The sequence below is a fragment of the Anopheles maculipalpis genome, chromosome 3RL (assembly GCF_943734695.1).
Source record: "Anopheles maculipalpis chromosome 3RL, idAnoMacuDA_375_x, whole genome shotgun sequence".
Lineage (NCBI taxonomy): Eukaryota > Metazoa > Arthropoda > Insecta > Diptera > Culicidae > Anopheles > Anopheles maculipalpis.
This window is the reverse complement of record NC_064872.1, coordinates 39091903-39112820: the sequence shown is the minus strand read 5'-3', so window position 1 is coordinate 39112820 and position 20918 is coordinate 39091903. Positions and strand designations below refer to the sequence as shown.

Genomic DNA, 20918 nt, shown 5'->3' with positions numbered 1-20918 from the left:
CGGCGCGAAATCATTTCCTGCGCGTGTAAAACTTCCTTCCCTAGCGTGCCCGTTTTCGGGAAGTCCGGAACCATAGCCGTGATTCCTTGCGTTTCTAGCGCGCATTCCGAACGGTTTCCACACGGCACGCGGCAAATTATCGCGAGCTGTGTACGGAGCAGCAGTAGTTCAACGTTGTACGATGAACAACAGGATTGTCCCGGTGGCAAGGATCGAAAAATGGTGTAGATGAAACGGTTGGTTGTCATGCTACGGATTGAAACAATATCCGGACAGGCAGTAACAACACTTACTCGCCCTCACGCCCATCCAGTAAGCGGAAAGGATTAATCAACGGTTGCTATCTTCATCTCGGGTTGTTGCAGATCTCTGGTTGTACATCTTCATCCCCGGGCGCCGTGGGGTCACGCAGTGGAGCCGGCGTTTTTATCGCGCATTACTCCACCGTGTAACCATGTGCTCTCGGTTGAAAAGTCATCTCCTCGGCACTGCTGGTGCGAAGCCCCGGCGGGTGGTCGGCTTTCTCATTAAGCACGTCGGCCGGCGTCGACGAATTGCGGACGGTACAAAGCGGACGCTCGCAAAGCGCCAAACTTCCTCAACGCGCTGACAGGAAATGAGAGTCAAGATTTGCATACAGATAAGCGGTATTAAGTTAATTATGCCTTAAGCCCTAATAGCTTTCGTGCGTTCTTTGATACACCCGACCACACCCGCCCGTCAGCAAACTGAGGCCAGTGTCAGAACGGAACGCAACCGAGCCGTCTTCATCTTCGTGCCCGGCGAGTAGCAGCGAGACCCTTTGGCAGGGCGGCTTGTGATTTTGAGAGTGAAGTTGGGTGCGAACCAGACACCGGAAATGTAGCTAAATGGCAGAATCCTCGTGGGAGTTTCAACGCCTCCCAACTCGCCTTAAGAGGCTAGATCCATTGCGTACGGTGATAGCAATACGGGTGATAGAAGAAGAATCTACCAAACACGCGTCGCCATGACAAACGCTTCTACTCTAACCCTTGAAGCTGCGTTCTCGCATTGCTTTGTCTCGTTCTGTCCCGTGTCAACCCTCCCACCACGAAAGTGGAACCGGAAATTGATGTTCATTTTATCCATCGAGAGCAGCTCGCAAAGTGTGCTTGCGTGTGTGTGTGTGTGTGTCTGGTTGTGTGTGGATCGGTTCAGAACGAACGCGGCAGAAAAGTAGCTTTAATAGGATTGGATTTACGGTGCAGTAGCACCACTAGCGTTCCCAAGCGTCCCGTGACAGGACGATGATCTGCGCTGGGTGAAACGCTAGCGCGTGCTGAGATTTTCCCACCAGGGTTCGCTTCGATCGAGCGCAAAGTGAGATAAAGTGAAAAAAAAAATGATAAAAGCACGAAGCATATAACATCCGATGAAGGGTTAAAAGCTCTCCACTACACTAGATGGTGTCGGCGTCGTGATGAAATGTGACAAAGTGTGTTTGGCGATTGGCCATCACTTGTTTCCCTTCTCTAGTGTGGGTACGTGTGTGTGTGTGTGTCTGGATATTTGTGTATGTGTTTGAGAATGGCTCGTGCATTTTTAACACCACCTGGGAATGTGCCCTTCATTCGCTATGTGGCTCCTGCTGTGCCCTAGCAATTTCCCCAGCAGATCCCAAAAAAGGAAAAGTATGTTGTGAAGAAAATGCGTCACGTATATCATTCCATTCCGGTATCTGTGGCTGTGTGTGTGAATGTGTACACTACACCTCTTTACGTTCAATGTCAAGTATTTGTTTTCGGGTGAAAGATAAAGCAATGACAATGTAAAGAACCTCCAAGAACGCTTACAAGTTTGCAGTATTTGTTACTTTCCGGATTCTCTCTGTTTATTCGCCCGTGACACTTGTGTTGAAAGCAACAAATCCGTGCTCTTCTTATTGCGCTCAGTCATGAAAGCTCAAACCCAGTGCCGTCTACGTTTCCCAAGGGATAACTATACTTCCGGCAAACGTTCCTTGTGATCGGTGTGTGAGTGTGTGTGCTCTTTGCGCGACGAATTTGTAGCATCGCGTCTTTATCCGCCTTGGGATATTACCATTTCCACCGTTAACTTGATGAACAACGCAGACACGGCAGGACCAGGCCAAATGCACCACCAAACAGTCTGACAGGATTTACGACAGTTTAACCGATTTCCGGTATGAGTTTCCCTTGCTGCCGGATATATTGCATTCTCTCAGCCGGTGGGTTTTACTTCCTGATTATTGGTTTGCCATTGGTTTGTTCGAATGGGTGCGGAAAATGGAAGAAGCACGATTTTGAATTCTTCCTCTTTTCCATCGTTGCAAAGCGAGAAGAAAAAACAACGTCCCGACAGAACGTGAAACAAATAACACCCAAGGAAAAAAGGGAAGGAAATACCATAAAACACTTTGCCGCAGGAAAATTTGCTCCGAGCGGAAATAGTTGGAAAGAATGATTTTTTTTTCTCACACAATATCGGTGTTTTATCACCACCGTTGGCTTGCCCGGGAACAACCGTAGAATGGCTATTGTTCGAACCGGAATATCGATTAATTCTTTAACACGAATATTCAACCATCTTCACGCCGCTTGCAGGTGTTTCAAGTCCGTGTTTTTTTTTGTCATAAAACGAACCCAATCACACTCCGTCTGCCGGTGTTTTTGTGCTACAGCTTTATTTTCCCACAGTGGACAGGTTTTCTCACACTGACAATGCGGTTAAAACTTCTGTCCTACTGTGGCCAGCACGAAAAGAGAATAATAATAGCCGTGACAGATATGCAAACAAAAAAAAAGTTGAATCTATAGATTGCATCGTCAAGATACGGGTTCGATAGCAAATCCGAGAGCTTTGGCTGAAAGTGGAACGGTTGGAGATCGAACTGATTGTTAGTGTTACTGTCTCTGTACTCAGTTCCAAGTGCAGCAAGTAGATTTTGCTATTTATGTGCGCCACAAAACGTGACTCTCCAATCATGTTTTTTGCTGTAGTTAGTTATCTTTTTCGTACCACAAGTAGCTAAAATTATTTTCTGTCTTGATTGAATTGATATTACCTACATTTTTCTATGGAAATGATGCCAAACGATCCTATTTGCCACTTTGTAAATTTCTATTACAGTTCAAGTTTACCATCTCGTCAAGTGCTCAGCCTGCGGTTCACAGAAGACAACCAAAATAACACATCACAGCACGGTCTGCAAAGTTGTGTGGTATCGAAAACACATACTCAGCCACGTAAACCACCGGGATGGAAAAATGGAATGCAAAAGGAGACATAAATGAAACATTACCATTACTACTACTCCCTTTTCCTACAACTATTTTCCTTCCATTTCTGCACTTCACTATCGCACCGAATGGGAATTGCACGGAACAACACAAAATGTGTAGCCAGTGTAAGAACCACCGTACCGACTACCTGAACACTGCCGGGGGGCCATTGAGTCATCCTGGTCACGGCACCCAGAGTACGATACGCCAGGAAAGGGGGTTTGTGTTACAAAATGAACCAACCGAAACGAATCCTGGCGGTGACTTTTGGTTCCGGGGCTAGGACCATGACACACTGTAATCCTAGCGACTTGTTTCCATGTGTGTGTGTGTGTGAGTATATGAACCATCTTTTGACAGCACACGGCAGTTGGGCATACAACTGTTTGGGTTTTTCACATTTGCTAAATCATTTTTTACTTTGACTAATAGTCCACACGTCGCCATGTAAAAGGGTGGAGGCAGTAGCATTTTGAATTACTTTTTTCGGTTTGACTTAGCCCAAAGATCCGAATGTGCAGACAGCAAGGGAAAGAAGGCTCGTATTCAGCAAACGTATACGGCAAGGCTGCCTTGTGCCTCGACTCTTGCGGATCCGGATGAGTCAGCCGTTTTGTGCTGGAAGCGGTTCTGGGTGAGGTACGGAAAACACGCACCATAAATAATGAGTGCTTTGTGCAAATGCACAATTTGTCCTAAGTGCTTGTGGGTTTTCGCTGTATGTGTGTGAGTGTGGGAGCCTTTTTTTTTGAGTTCCATACCTCACTCTGCTTAATGTGTTTCTGTATTTTTAACGGGACCGTTCACCATCAGAGCGGTTATAGGGAAGGCCTTTCTTTAGCAGATACGAAATGCTTGGGAAAATACAAGACTTCATCGTTCCGGTCACTGAGAGCTCCACCGGCCGGGTCGGTTTGCTCTATTTTTCAATGAAGATGTGCTCCACATTCAGCAAAGGTAAATTAATTGATATGAATGTTTCGCCGGAACTGAAGCAAGAGGCCACCGCTGAAATGTGATGTCGGTTTGCCAAGCTTGCTAGCCCTATTTACTTTGTGTTCTCTTGCAGGAGCATGCAGTGTTCAACGGAAGCACCATGAATGCATCTGGGTGGGGGATAAAAATCCAGCTTCCATCGCTATCCCATGGCACGTCGAAAGTGCGATGCAATTACTTTGTCAAGTGTACACAAATCCATTTGGTCGAAATCCAGCGTACGACATGCTCAAAGGACATGCGGTGTTCGGTGTTCTGGGAATCGTTTCATTTCCCATTGTCATCGTACCTAGAACCTTCATCATCGAGCCGCTATTCCGGACGAATCGATTCCGAATATTAACAATGACAGCGGACACGATTGACAGTGAGAGTGGCATTAGGAAAAAAAAGGAGCAAGCCATCACCGAGTGTGGAACCGAGTGAGACAATAAATGTCCCGTCATCCTCACGAAATGCTGCGTCCTTCAAGCAAGTAGTAGTCGATTATGCATTGAGTCACGCGTTTGATACACTACTCACACAGTCCGTACACACACTTGCCATACACCATGCCATGAAACACATCATCGAGACAAATCATGCTCACTATTAATCATCCCTACTGACGGGTAGAATTTGTTGAGGATAAAACAGGGGCTTTATACGGGGACGAGTGTCTAATCGCACCCACTGTCAGTGTCCGTGTGGAAACACTTCCTAACCCGCATTTCCAACCGCCTCCCATCAACGTGACGACAGTGAAAGGGCTTTAACGGTCGTCGGATCTGTATCTCTCACTCGTTCACCCGCCATTTCCTCTCGGAGGCCAATTTCAATCTCAATCATCCAGTTCGGTCCCTTTATTGTGCAATGGGTACACATCGTATTTGCCGAACCTCGAACTGCCTCTCCAATATGGCTTTTTCACGGCAAAGCATTCGCCGCGCAACAGAACGCTCCTATGGGTAGAGGTTTATTCAACCAGCATCTTGACATTTTCGCTGCTCTGCTGGTGGTAGAGCGGATTGCGAACGCGCCAAAAAGCATCACGAGGACGACGATGACGATGACAGTCATTTCGATTGGCAAGCGGTGGAGGTCGCCGACCATAGGTAATTGATTATGTCATAACAATACGCAACAAACATTAAACATGTCAGATTATATTTGCAGATGCGAACCGGAACAGGAATTTATATGTGCATAAACATCGTCGATGGGGCGACATTTACGAACAAAGCGAACCGGCGAAAGAAAGTGGACAAATAGTAAAGGAAAACAACCTCAGGAGGTTGGAATTCGAGTTTTTGCCTCCGATGGTGGTTGTTTTCACTCTTATCATACCGAACAAAAATGCGTGGAGCGTTTCGTTTTTACATCGATCTCGAATTGAGTATTGGGCTGTGTATGAATATGTGTTATTCTTCTATTTTCCTGGCTTTCCCACGCGAATCATTGCTGATTGGCTCCCATATCGATGCGAGCTAATGAAGTGTGAGTGAATGTGAAGTAGCATCATCGTTCACATGTCAAATCACCACCACGCTCTGCCTTACTCTGCTCCACAGCAGACAGTCTTTTAGCCGGGCTTTTGGCGAATTGAGACAACCAATTAAGCCATCGCTATTGTGCACCAAGATCCGGATGATAGAAAGAAGCGTAAAAGGCCTAAAAGGTACTTCATCATACGCTCATATCGGTCGTAAAGATGAAGTCGGTTTGCAAGGAGAGGAGTGGCACTGTAGGAAAGGATTTAAGCACAAAACCAAGTTCCAATTTCTCGGTATGGAAGCATTAGTAGCAACCCTCCGGCATCGGCAATTTCAAACCGGTATCAATCGCGCGCTTTTTAACGCGGCAAATTTGTTCATTTCAGCCACATCAACTCGATCGATTTCCGGTCCGATGAATACGACGCTGCTATCGCAGCCATGTTGGAAGCCCGAGGGACTCGGGATAACAACAGCAGACAGACAGACAGGCAGACGAGTTTTGATCTCACTCATAAGCCGCACCCGCAACTAATGTTTGCCACCTTTCCGTAGGCTCGCTGCTCTCGAGGACGGATATTATGCGGTGGATGTTCGACGTGTGATCCCCGCGGCTACGACGATTGAAACACAGTTTTGTCGACGTACGTTTTTGTGCTCGTGACATTTTCTACCGATTGAGATACAGGTGTCCGAGCTTTTTTTTTTTGCTTCTTTCTTTGATGCGCTTCATTGAACAAATCGAGAGGAAAAATGAAGTGGATGAACTCTGCCCGAGGTTAAGCAAAAGCAGTAGACCATATTCAACGGATGTACATGTGCGTAATCTTGAGTGCGTGTGGGATGCTTTAGCCGTTTGATACCGTCTGATGGTTGATAGTGGATTTTCGCACGAAAAAAAAAAGCAAACAAAGAAAGAACACCGAAGCATGTACGTCACCATTATACAATCCTGAGCATGAAGCTCATCGAATCGTACAGGTAATTGATGAAACATTCGTACGCAGTAAGACACACTTTTTTGCTGTACCGATAAAGCGAACGAACATGATGGCCTATTTTGCCGCCTTTTGCCACTTGAAGTGGAATCATTTTTATGTTTGCTGCCTCTTCTATGATTGCCGATCTCTGTATTGATGTTATTTTTTGTGTTTTACTCGTGAATTCTCTCCCTTGCACCGATTATTGCCGCTTGTCTGTGCTTTCTGTTTCGTTGGTGTATCGCAATTTATGTGAACATAAATATCCTCCCCCTGCACGGCACAATACGGAAGCGATAGCCACCGGGCATAGAGTGAATGAGCGACTGAATGAATGTTATTTTTCCACATCGTTAAAAGCACGGCACAATACATCATCGTATGGTTGAGTGCAACTTTTTTTCTCTCTCTCTCTCTCCCTGTTTTTCTATGACGTGTGTGGCAAATGATGTTCCACACGAGGATAAGCGCACGCTTTTCATTTGCACAGGTATTGAATCGAGCTAAAAGAAAGTTTTTGTCTATGCTGCGAAAAACGATGTGAATAACACAACATCACACTGTGCATTCAATGGCTGGTCCATTATACAGTTGAGCAGTTTGTTCAATTAACAAACAGCGCTTGTTGTTTAGTTAGAAAATAATGCACAATAATAATATTTATTGTGGGAAGAATTTAATTAACTATTGGTTATTTTTGTGTACGGAATATGTATCACAAACATCAGCTGGAAAATACAGCAAATACTAAACTTACTTTACAGCAAAAAGTTTATTTAATTTAATCTATTTAACAACGGTACGTGGTATCGGCAAGTCTTGTAAGCCATTCGACGGCCGGCGTGACTATGCAGGTCGTTAAGCCAAGAAGAAGAATAACGAACTTTGTGAGCCTAATAAGGAATAGTATTGCAGGTCCGCAAATAAATAAAGGCCGTTTTGAAATCGATGAGGCCACTGTGGACTGTGGTGCGATTTTGATGTTTACAAACGTCATAAATTAAGTTCGGCAAAGACATAATCAAACTGTGTAAATAGATAAGTGATTATTTCGTGCGAGTAAAAGTTTTTAGTTCTTGAAAATTGAGCCGGATAAGCGGCATAAAAGGGAGGTGTTGCTGTTTTTGTTTCGAGCGAAGAAAACTGCTGCCGAAGCGCATCGAGAGCTTTAGAGTGTTTACGGCGATGTTGCTCTAAGCGAAACAAGGTGTCAAGATTGGTTTCGACGCTTTCGAACCGGTGATTTCACCGTGGAGGATGCTGAATGTGAAGGAAGGCCCAAAACCGACGCCGACGAAACATTGACGACTTTACTGTTAGAAAATCACTGCCAAACGCAAGACGAGCTTGCAGCCGTGCTTGCTGTAACTCGTCAGGCCATATCATCACGGCTGAACGCATTAGGCATGATACAGAACGAGGGCAAATGGATACCACACGAGTTGAAGCCGCGGGACATTGAACTCAGATTCTTTCTTGTGTGAATTGCTGATCCAGCGGCACAAAAGAAAGGGTTTTCTGCACAGAATCGTGACGGGAGATGAGAGGTGGATTTTGTTCAGCAATCCTAAGCACAAAAAATCATGGGGATCCCCCTGGTCATACCCCAACATCATCAGCTCGGCCGAACATCCATAGCTCGAAAGTTATGCTGAGTATTTGGTGGGACCAGCTCGGCGTCATCTACTACGAACTTCTGAAAACGGGAGAAACAATCAAAGGCCGAACACTGCGTGAAAACGGCCAGAATACTCATCACGCTACGACAAAGTTAATCTACTGCATGCCAATGCTTGGCAATATGTTGCGCCTCCTGTGAAAAACTACCTTTATACCCTAAAATGGGATGTTTTACCGCACCCACCGTATTCACCGGATTTGGCACCATCGGATTTACATCTGTTCCGATCCATGGCACATGGATTGGCTGACCAGCAGTTCGGGATTACTCGATTGCGTCGAAAAACGTATTATTTCCGAAAGGGATTCCGAAAAGGAAACCGCGATTTATCCGAAAGATGGAAAAAAGTAATAAATAATAATGGCCAATACTTTGATTGACCCAATTTCAACAAAAAAAAAAAATGCTACGAGTAGAAAGGAACTTATGTAAAAATGGCCGTTATTTATTTGCGCACCCAATATATATAATTATTTTTAGTTTAAATATTTGCAATCTAAGTCGGTCTTCAATTAACACATCGCTGTCCTATTTGTTTGTATACAAATGGTAATGAGTCGATGCACAAGTCCTGCCAATATCCAAACATTTTCTGGAAACGCTTCGCATGAAGTACGACCGCTTGCCACGGCCTCACTCAGACACTCATTAACGCCTAACATTTTCGCATTGTTTAATCATCCGATGTACTTTATCTATTTATAAAAAAACTCATTGGCTGCCAAAAGAGTAAACAAATTTGAGAGTGTTTCAATATTGATTGACATGCGTTTGTTCAGTGGATACTAATCCCAATCAATTCCCTTTAATCGACGATAAGCTCCGACTGCAGTGATTGATAATACTAAAATCATATGCAGTTATTAATTAAAAACTTAAACAGTCTTATCAGATCTAGAGCACAAACATCATTCGTCATTTCATCGTTGCACAACAAAAACACGCCCCGCTGTCAAGTGCACAGCAAGTGCAAGGAGCAACATTATCTGGGCTGATGATTCACTTCGGACCATTGAATCCTCGTTGAGATGGAAATGCATAGCACTTTAAAACACTAAAGCTGGTTGCGTTTTTCAGCAATATGTGCCGTTCGTCGATTGCAATCAATACAAAATCCATTCATCAACGAGATGGTTCCATCCCTTACCCATTCATCATTTTAGTAGCCAGACCACGGAAGGGATCTCTTTTGCTTTAAAGTGATTACGAACGAAACAGGCACTCATTTACGTTACTTACATAATGCATGGCATGGTTGGAGCGGTTGGATCGGTGGAGAGGAAAACTTTAAACCACTTCTAACGAGTACTACAAAAACTCTTTGAAATAGGATTTGCCCCAGATACCGCAAACGTCCGATACTGTTAACTATTGCTTGACTGTCGGTGTTTGCAATGTGGAGAACTCCTGCCGATGAGATGCTTCATCCCGGCACGGCACAAAACGTCTTCTCGGGCTTCCCGTAGCGTAAATGAGTAGCAGCAAGAAAACGATAGGCAGCGTATTCTTAAGAACGAGTGCGGCCCAAAGATCGGTTGCGAAAGATACATTCCACATTGGTTGACCAAACACACGAACACAGGCCAACCAGAAGCTGGTGCTTGAAAATGGTACCAAAGTGGCAGACAGGCAGACAAATTTGGCATGAATACGAATTTCGAGATGATATCTTCAAAGTGGAACTTTGTGGCGAAACAAATTTTCCGAAACGTTCACGCTCGGATAGCTGCTCAGTTTGGGGCAAAGTTTCAAACAATTTTCTCCTCCTGTCGTAGGACATTTTAGATATGTTGTGTGTGTGTGTGTTTGTGTGTGTTCCGTTAGTTACACCTAGAGGTTTACCCTGCAGCACTGATGCTTGGAGCACGGGATCAGGTAGAGAGGGTCGTGTAAAAATGTTCTTTTCGATCGGTCCTACATAAGCACCACTTATCACCATACTACCATACACACACACACACATGCACGCTTCCATTTGCGAGTGTCCTTGCGGTATCGTTAAGGTAATGTCACCGAATGTATCCTGTGGCAAAGTTGGCAACAATTTCATCCACACACGCCCCAATCTCTTCACCCATCAGAAGCGAGATTGCAACGGGATCTAAGCTTCCGCAGACGCCTTGCTAATGCGTTCCCTATGTTAAGAGAACCCGCAGACCCTTTTTATTGGGCTGAGTAAGCAAGGCTGGGTCAAAACTTCGTCGAAAAGGTCTATCACAAGGATGTTCGGTGCTCGTTAGGTCGGAGAAAGTGAGGTCGTACGTACCGTGTAAGAGATTTCAATAAGGTACATCAGCGATGGAATGTTCCGGGAACTTTAATTGTGATGCTTCGGTTACACCAATAAGTCAAGTCAAGCCATTTGATATCGGTTCATGCTACAGGGATGCATATACACAAGATATGCGAAAGACTTCGTACGCTGCAGTCGCTACCAATCCCTCAATAAAATGTCCCATCAAGTGTACAGCAAGAAACTTCACGATCAGCAGCAATTTCTAATTTCGAGCTTGGCGCTCGGACGAGAAGATCTTCTTTTCTAAAGCCGCTTGCAATGTTTACATGACAGCTGGAAGCAGAAATGGCACATTACATGCATCCGCTAACAGGCGGAATCTATTTTTCATCCACTATAAACACCATCCTCTCTTCCCATCATCGCAACGAAAGGTGTCAAACCCATCGACACGATCCCATTCGAATAAGTCGGGTAAACGCTCTTACCGTTAGCAATAAATCCACAAGTAGCTAGAAGGATATCATTTTCCTCCCTTTCGTTGGAAACCTCTCCTCTCTGTCCTTGCACACAGTACAGTTCGTCAACAAACACGGATCAACAAAAGTGTTCCTAAACGGAATTTGTTCCAGGATCCTTTTATGCAGCCCGGCACGACCACACCTTACGTTTGCCCTTTTTGGCGGGGGTGTGAGTCGATCCTTCCCGGAGTCGATAATCGTGTTATGTCGTCGTTGTCGAGGTCGTCTTTTGGTTGGTTTACCTACGGCTTTTACTTTTTCTGCTTTATGTAAGCCATCAGGAACCAATCAACCTACCGTGCACACGCACAATGGCCGCCCTTTTATTCCCTTTTTTTATCCCGTGCGAACGGAACGAGATGTCTGATATTCTTTGGTGGCAAATCACCTGTCAATGCATGAGACCACCCAGTACACCGTTCGTTCCAGTATCACCTGGAAACAAGGTCGGCAAAAAATGGTGCCTCACATAGAGTGGTGCAGGACCCCGGGTACGGGTGGTTGATGATGTTCGACATAAAGGTTTTCGGTTTTGGATGCTTTGTTGTGTATGTATTGTGTTGTGGGGTGTGCATACGGATAAATGGATACATGCACACATTCACACATACAGCCCCGTAACAATGACATACCCTTGAGTGAGCTCACTCACTTTCCGGCTTCTTTCTGAAGATCCACGTGCCCTCTATTCCGAAACGAAACGAATACCTCCTCTTACAGCTGGTTAAGCTTTTAGAGCAAAGCAGGAACATTTACACACGACACATAAAGGTAGATAAAGACAACAAACGGGAAAGAGCGTGAGTGAGAGAGAGAGAGAGAGACAGATGCCAAAACAGTCGCCTTCAAATACCCTGCGCTTACGGGACCTGTGCTTCTGGCGATCAAATTGGAATGAAATTGATGCGAACGAGGCGAAACGAGCTGCCAACCATCGAGATGGAAATAAATTCACTCCTAGGAAACCTCACCGGAAAGGACGAAATGCGCTCGATTGTGTGCGTTGTTTAGCGAGTGCTTTGTCAAACTGTCACTCATACGAATTTCCGGGTTCATCCTCACTCGGCAGATGGGGAAACAAATGTGGAGCAGACGAAGCATAAAAGAGTAACCGAAAAGAAAGTATAAATATATTCTTATATTATCAATCCCAGCACCAGCAGCATCTGGATGAAAACAAATGCGCCCACGCAAACCGGTTTGCTTTTGTTAGCCGGAAGTTTGATCACATTTCAACTTCATTGCTGATGCGGGTTGGACGGATAATTCGTGTGGATCATTGGCCCCGGTCAGCGTTCCTTTCGTCGAGCGCTTTGACACGTGCCGGGGGACCGGGTGAGTGTGTGCATCATTTTTTAGCTGGCAGGCAACGCCTGTATCGTTTGAATAGACAATCTTACACACCTCGCTGCTTTTCATCATCAGCTACCGACACATAGCCAACAACAGCGTTCGTTACCATCATCACCGACCACCATCATTCTACCTGGTAGACGTACAATTGCCAAGCAAAAGTTTCCTTCGAGTCCGATAGATTCTTTTATGGGTAGTAAAATAAAGCGGCAAATTGTTTCGGCCCTGCTCTCTTACTGCGGGCAGCCAAATTCATCCGACAGGATTACATTATTTTCCCGAATAAAACATTTTCACGGGCCCGTTTCGTTCTGCTTGCTTGAGCGCTTTAGTTTACGTATCGTAAATGCACACCGAACGTACTTCTATTTCACCGTTGCTCCACATCAAAGTGCGTCCCACGTGCGATAGAAGTGAAAATTTCTAGCAACGAACGATAATACCCAAGTAACTAGGTCGAACCGGTTTTTTTTCACTTCATATTATACACGTCACCAGGCGTCTCCATCATTGGATGAAACACCATGCGCCTCCATTATTATCCGAACGGGACCGAGAAAAGAGCATCTAAACCACCAAGAGGGGTATTATCGTAGATAGCTTTAAGATGTTTTCAGTAAAATGCACACGGTTAATTAATTTGTAGTTCGAAGTAAAAGAGGACATAAAACAAGGTTGCTAAAAAGACGTAAAATTAATAGAAACCCACGATAAAGTGGTAGTTTTGTTGTTTTTTTTTTTTTAGTCTACTCTATATTCACTACTGGTTGGTGTCAGGATAAACAATGAAATACCCTTTTTTCTTCAGAATGGAAATCTACCGAAATGCAAAAGACTAAATAAACCATCAAGTGATCGTACTTTTTCCCACTTTTTTATTACATTTTATCCCACACAGCACACACCTTAAACGGTTTTATCACACCGCCAGTATAGGGCTAGGCCGTAATTCTTTATTTCACTTGCGAGAACGTATGGTTGTAACGCACGTTGAATAAATGAACTGCCTCCACCACAACACGTCTCCACTCTCACCTGCCGCTGCTATGCGTGTGTGTGTTTGTGAGAATGGAAAACGAGAAAATCATCCAGCGGAAACACGGTGGACCTCTGTCGGATGGCTAACAGTGCCCTCATCGTTCAATCGACAGGATGTACTGGTACATCGTCCACCGGAAGCTGTGCCAGATGAAACAACCGTCGATCGTGTGTTCTTTTCCGACTGAAGTGACACCGCCAACGAATGGGAGAAACGTTGATGTGCGGCCCCGTCGGATGCTTTTTCATGCGACCGTGGTGGAGAGCGAAACAAAATAAAGGTTCAGACACGGGATACGGCTGTGCCCATCGACCGTCTAACAGCGTCGAGTGGCCGTAACAACGTGTTAACAGAGTGCGATGTGCAGTGAGCTGTTTGGGGTGGGAAAAACACAAGCACACACATAGCGCAGAAACCGGACCGAAATATCTATCGTCAGTGTTTGGTTTTGTTTAGCCGTTTCTCCTCTTACTTTTTGCATAATATGAAAACAGTCCGGAACGGGACACATCACCATGAGACCGTGAGCTAGTCGTCACTTTGCAAATGGCATCGAACCGAAAACACGGAAGAATCACCGCCCCCATGGTAACGGTTCTGTCACGGCGGATGGAGGCGCCTGGTCACGCATCATTCCTGAGTGGCCGTGTACTGTGCTGTGTGATGAAAACCGGTCGGTGACCCGCAAAATGGGAAGTTGACACAACCTTTCGGTGGAACGGCGAAAAGCGAGGTAGAAGTCAAGTTAAGCGCTACGGCAACTTAGAGCAACTGGCTTTGAAGCTTGAAATTACGTTTTGTGCGTACCTGTGTGTATGTGTGTGTTTTTTTTTATTTTGATACGATATCAACGAACAAGGACGATTCTGGACATAAAGCGTCACAGTGGATACCGTTTTCGATTCGAGTGCTTGGACAATATAGCCTGCGGGTGCTACGCCACTCACCGGAAAGCAATTAATATTCGTGCGTGAAATGAGTATACAGCCGGAGAAACAAGGACGCGCAAGGGTCTACCCGACACCCGAAACACGTGTTTATGTATCCGGTATTCATATCAGGGCGAAATGAGAAAGTGCGTTAGGTCAGCACGTGGGAAGGCATCATTTGATTTTCTGACTGCTGTACTATTTTCGGGTTGGGAAAAGTGCTTCAAGCTAGCTCCTTTCCCAAATGCTAAGCAAAACATTAGTGCTGCTGTACCGAGAAAATTACAAAACCTTTCATACTCAACGAAACACTCTTCCGGGGTGTGGCACACGGTTCGGGTAAGCACCACGCTCGTCCGACCGCAAGGCATATAACCCAGCGATGATTGAAATAAATGTACGAGGGAAGTCAGTTGGGCCGAGCAATTTAAAGCCTCCGAAAATTTGCTAACCGACCACTTCAAACCCATCTTCATTTGGGGGCACTGGCCGGCCTGGTGGTGGTGTAATATGGAAAATTACACACCATCACTACATTCTGGCACGGTGCTACGAGTTGGTATTATTCCCAACATGCCAACGCTTGGGGCAGTACACCTCATCCGATGCCTCGCTACAATCCAAAACCGTTCGCTACTCGAAATGCAAACTGTCCAATTAAATGTTCCCACGGCCGGCCGCTCGGTCGGTGCCTTTTTCTCACCTTTCACATGCGCCCTTCGGTCGAACGGGGCAAAAGGAGCGCAGAAAGCGGAAAGCCGGTACGTTCCTTTGAAACGGTAATGAAACGAAATTGCGTTACGGTACGGTCAATTCAATTATCAAATCCATTCAGCGAATTATATATGTTTCCTGCTTTTTGCTTCCACATCGCAACCCACCCCCGGAATGGTTTCTCGATCTTGGTGGGCCCGTTGATGGGCGACACTCAACACAATGGAATCTTCGCAACCACCTTTTACTGTCCCGTCTGCCCGTAAAAAAAGGACCTGTTGCAGGAAACGTGCGCACACACACACAGACGTACAGAACGAGAACATTACGAGCTATGCGAAAGGAAGATTCATTAAATTTTCCACTTTCCATGGCCCATCTAGAATGGTTGTGCACGGCAAATTCGGTCCTTCCTGGGGTGCTCTTCCCTTCTGGCCCCTTCTTTCTTCACTGTTTGCGTATGAAAATGAATGCATTCATCGAAGCGTTATAAGCGACGATATTATACTCATTTTCGGAACCCGGATCACCAACACCGGCCATCGACAGTGTGATGGATCCATTCGGCCGGAACTACCGGCACAAACCCACCACCACAACAACAGACCGGTTGACATGATTCCGGTTCGTTGCATTTTCACCCGGTCAGCTAGCGTACGGCCGTACCGGTGCATCATCATCATCATCATCATCAGGCACGCGACTTCCGTGCGTCCGTTATTACCGAAGCGCAGTAGCGGTGATTAAAGATCATTCATTATAATCATGTGTTTTCGCGACGGGATTCTGTGGCATTTATGCTGGTAGGCCTTAACGCATCGTCCGCAAGTCCGCGCAACACGGCTCACCATTTCATCGACCAAAAACCCGCGCCTGTCCCTCGTTAATGGTTGCTAACGAGCGGAAATTAACACTTCCTGTCCGGTTTTCGGATTCGGTTGGTCGGTCGACCGGGCGGACACACAGGAAGCGCTATATTTCCTCAATCAAACAATTCGTCCGTGCAAGGTCAGTATTTAAGCAACGAGATGAATCCACTAGTGTGAGCGCTGTTCGGGCACCGTCGCGGCACCGAGGCAGAATTAATAGAGGTGCAAATGGATCAAGCAATAAACAGAGAAGGCACCCACTCCTCCTGCGTTGTTATCCATCTTCATGCGAAAACAAACAAAACATTGAAACAAATAAATAAAGCAAACGACGGCCGCATGTTGTAACAATTATTTTTAATTGACAGCACCGGGCAAAGGCAAGCAGCCCGGGCCACCCACGGGTTCGGGTTCGAGTCAGTCATTAAATGAAATGCAAAAGAGGCAATTTCAAGGACGAAGTCAAAGGATCGCACGGTACCATCGCAGGGCATGGTAATCATCGGTAAAAAGGCCTCGACTGCTGGTGTGCTACCGAGTTTCCATCGAAAGGGAGAGCACAGAATAAAAAAACGTAGGTCCGGGATGTGATTATTATTAATTTTTTCATCCACCTCTATCCAGCGACCCTGACGGTACGGATCTTCGAGCTGAAGTCCGTGGATGGATGGTTTAATTGGAGTGAAAGCTTACAGTGAAAATGTCGGCACCATGGACTTTTTTTTTGTGTGCAGAAAATCAAACAAATCATCAAATGAAGTAACCCAAACAAGCACATCCACACCCTTACGGTGTACTGTGCGATGAAGCAGGTTCCGGCTGTGTTAAAGTTAATGGTAGTCAACGGTACACGAAAAATAAAATTTGTACCATTAAAATGTAAACTCACACGCGAGCATCATTTATCATTTGCAAATAAATTGCCTTAAAAGCGTACGCGCTCTCCCTGGCCAGCAGTAAATGGGGTAGAGCTATAAAAAATCATGAAAAATAGCATCGGAACCGGTTGGGATTGGTGCGATGCAACAATAAGCAAACGGGGCAGGGTATTGCTGTCCCCACCTGCATATGCAAATGAATAAGCCAGTCGAGAAATAGGAACGAATATCGAAAATTGTGGTGCGCTCCCATAAAGAAACGGTCACCATTTTTCTACCATATACCAGCGCAACGATCCAAAGCGAATGGTACGTGATTATAATATAACTATAATGTCCCGTTTGTTGTTTGCCGCACTATATTCGGTGACATTTTATGCGAGTGGCCATTGTTTGACCATTTTCCTCCCCTTTGGCTGGTTCAGAAGGTTAAACAAACGATACAAAGAAGCTAAAGACTGCTAACGGGTGGGTGAAGGTGGACAAACGGATTAAATGGGTAACAGCAGGCGGGAGGAAGAGGTGAGCTTGTTTTGCGCAAAGCATTCCAAAAGCGAAAAAGAAGTAACATAAAACATAAAACCCCAATACAAATCGTCCCATTCCCGTTCGGAGTACGAATCGATATGTTTGCCATCCGGTTGGTTATTTAAGTTTTCCAATTCCCGTTGCTTTTTTTACTGTTTTGAAAGGTTTTTTTTTGCAGTGTCCATTCCTTATACCTACAGTGGCCTGTAGCGCACATTCTTCGGTGCTCCCGAAGGAATGGAAATTGCTTATTATTTTTTAATACCAGGATAAGCCTCTTGTACAAACGAATTCGGACTCGGTGAACACGCGCTATTGCGATGGAGCGCACGAACCGATGACTTTGTCCACACCCGGTTCGGGTGAAAGTCAGCTTGCTCGCTAGCGTTCCTTGAATTTCGATTTGTTTTGTTCCAATTTATACTGCCTGCCAGTGCCGAAACGAAATCGTTATTGGATTTTCTTGCATACAAATCGAAAGCAGACAAAAAAAGTTGTTTTTAATGTTTATTCTATCGACAGCATGTTCAGGTTTTATATTTTGTTAGTTTCCACACCCTCCCCCCCCCCCCCCCCCCTACATAGCTGCACAACCGTCGCTGACATCTTATTTAATTTGTGAAATATCAAACCGATATGGCTGATAACGAGCTCGAACGGATAAGAAGGGCAAACACAAGGCGAAACGGAAATAGGACCCCGTAATTGATCAACGAGCAGCTAGGAATAAATTAACGAACGAAGCTGAGCCAATCTTTTCCGTGCGCAATATTTTCACTTCCTGGATTTAATTATTACCCTTCACGGTTCATTCCTGGGAATATCCTTTTTTTCCCGAGAAGCGGGCTTTAGGTGGCGGACCGAAAAGCGACATACCAAGCAAAACTTTTGTTCCACTGATTTTTGGAGCGGACAAAAAATGTATTCACCAAGCATCCCCTTTTGTTCCGAAGGCTAGAAATAGAACACAGTAGAAAACATAACTTAAACACATTGAGTTTGGAACGGACGAAAAAAAAAATGTTTCAGCTTAAAAAAGGATAATTATATCGCTCCCCGGAACTGGACCGCGTTGGCTGGTAACTGAAAGCTTCTAGCATTATCCAGTAAACGGTAGCCAATTCCGGATCGGGATTTTGTTTTTTCCCCCTTGATTTTCTTTTTCCTATCTCTCTCTCTCTCTCCCACTGTGTGGCAAGGTTCGTGGGAATCACGATTTTACAGCGCTCATTTCCTGCACCGATGATGGGTTGGGGCGTCCGTTTTACACCGTCCATGGCCGGTGATCGGTTGTTTATCCTTTTGCACGCTGCCCCAGATCAGATTCCAATGAAAACATCCCCCCCCCCCCCCCCCTTATCTTGCCATTCAATCCGTTCTCCAGCTAGTCCAGCACCACCATCAAGTACTAAAACCGGAAGCACGATGCCAGTAGCAAGAAAAATAAATAAACGGTCAACGTAAACAGGCGGCACCCGGACGCCGAGCGTGAAAGACGATTGAAGATTATTAGCTCGAAGCAACCACTGTTCGTCCGCTTCCTTTCCACGGTTCTCGCTGGCACTGTTGTCGTGCAGACGGGTCGGACAACAAGAGGGTTAAAGTCAAGAAGGCGTCCAGTCCAGCAAAACCCTCCGGTGCAACCGTTGCCCAATCGGCTGAGCATCGGTTTTGGAGTCTTGCGGAGAGGATCGTTTATTGGCAAATGCTTCTGAATCGTGATAACACTCGGGGCGCGGTTTCCGAATACTAAATTGCGCCAAGAAAGGGACAGTCAAACCTTATTGCTTGTGGGTGTGGGTCTAGGTGTGCTAGAGTTTATGCGTTTACTCGGAATGTCGCCATTATGCAGGGATTTTCGTCAATCCTTTACTTAGTCATATATTTTTTTTAGGATCTATGCGTAGAATTGACTTTGCGAATCGGTTTAGCAAACACCAAATTCGGTAACAAATAATAAAATTATTAATAACATTCTCATATTTGCTTGTTTGTTGAACCACCTTAGACTGCGTGGCGAATTAATGGCAAAGGTTTTAAGCAGAACACACCTTTCGGAAGAAATTTTTGGGAGCATTGTCTGCGAAGCAGAGACTGGCTAAATTCAAGGAAATTCAAAATTAAACATCAAACCAAGTTTTAGATCCTGTAAAACAACAGATTTACATCGAAAATTAAATTTTCACAATTTCACCACTTCAAGACTTTGCAAGACAGTTTCAATCTCTTCGAAATCATTCGCAACGTCAAGAAAACCCCTGTATTTACTTCCAAAAAAAGGAACGCAAGTATAAACATTGGGACATCGGTATGGTAGGGTAGCCTTGCCAGAGCAAACGCATTTCGCAGCCCCGTCCAGGCAAGGAATGTTGCTTCCGTAAACAAACAAAGCCTAGGGGAAATGAAACACACTGCCGAGGTACCTCGTTCCTGTGCACAAAATAAGGGTAAGACGGCGAAATATATGGCAACAATATGGACCAAAAATGGCACACCATCTCCGCCCTAAATGGTGTCTGTAGTATCCAAGAAAAGCACAGCCCAGAAAAGCGGGAGTTTGAATAAATTTTCCTCAAAAAACCATCGGCACTGTGCGAGCATGAAGGGATTCGTTTTAATTAATCGAAATTGAAAACAAACCAATCTCTTGTAGAAATGAGCAACGAAGCAACGGAAGGCATGGAGCAGGAAATTAAGGACATAAGGTGGCATACTCTCTGCTCCCTTCCAGCTCACTTCCACGATCGGGCCAATGGAGTGTAAAGGGCATTTATCGGGTGTGGGAACTTAAATTGAGTGTAGAAAATAAAATCCCACTCACTCCGCCCGATCGGTCCCTTGAGAGCAAGTCGCCAGGTGAAGTCAATTATCCTGGGACGGATGTATCCTGCCAGTGTACCTGATACTGTGTGCTGATATTACACCATACGACGATTTTGTATGGGAATTTATTCTTTTCAATTTCATATGACACACACACACAAACGTACATACATCCACCACACAGGTAGCAGCACTTTTCGCAACTTAATTGAACACGCCTGAGAAAACAACAGTAAAAAGATGCTGAAAAGCAAAACCTACCGTTAAGTTTGCTTTTGCCTGTCTTTCGCGCACACTCTTCGTTAAGAAGATTTATTCCGGGCGAATTTCCTTTAGCCACCCAGCGTTACACACCCTGGACCATGTTTCCTCCATCCAGCGAGACCCGAAAAAAGCCTGATGGGCATTTTAAACAGGGGCAACAAATCGTGAAATGAATCATCAAATAGAGTGCGCGCACCGAGAGAGGCACACGCCAAGCAACTTCGCTACTGCCGTCGTTGGTGTCCTCACCAGGGTTTTGTCTGTGCGGTGAAATTGTTTTACTTTTCCATTTTCCAATTCGGTCGGTTCTTGCGAAGCGTGCGAAGACCCAAACCGTCTACCGGTAAAGGACGGAGTCAAATCTCTGGGCGA

General features: G+C 45.3%; 1 protein-coding gene across 1 annotated transcript in view; it reads left to right on the top strand.

Annotated features, from left to right (window-relative positions):
* The first annotated feature begins 9312 nt into the window (after nt 1–9312).
* The window catches only part of LOC126565137 (40-kDa huntingtin-associated protein), a 342010-nt gene continuing 330404 nt past the window's right edge, over nt 9313–20918 (top strand). The window contains exon 1 of the mRNA XM_050222283.1: nt 9313–9317. The gene's annotated coding sequence lies outside the window, so the exon portion shown is untranslated. The remainder of the gene's footprint in view (nt 9318–20918) is intronic.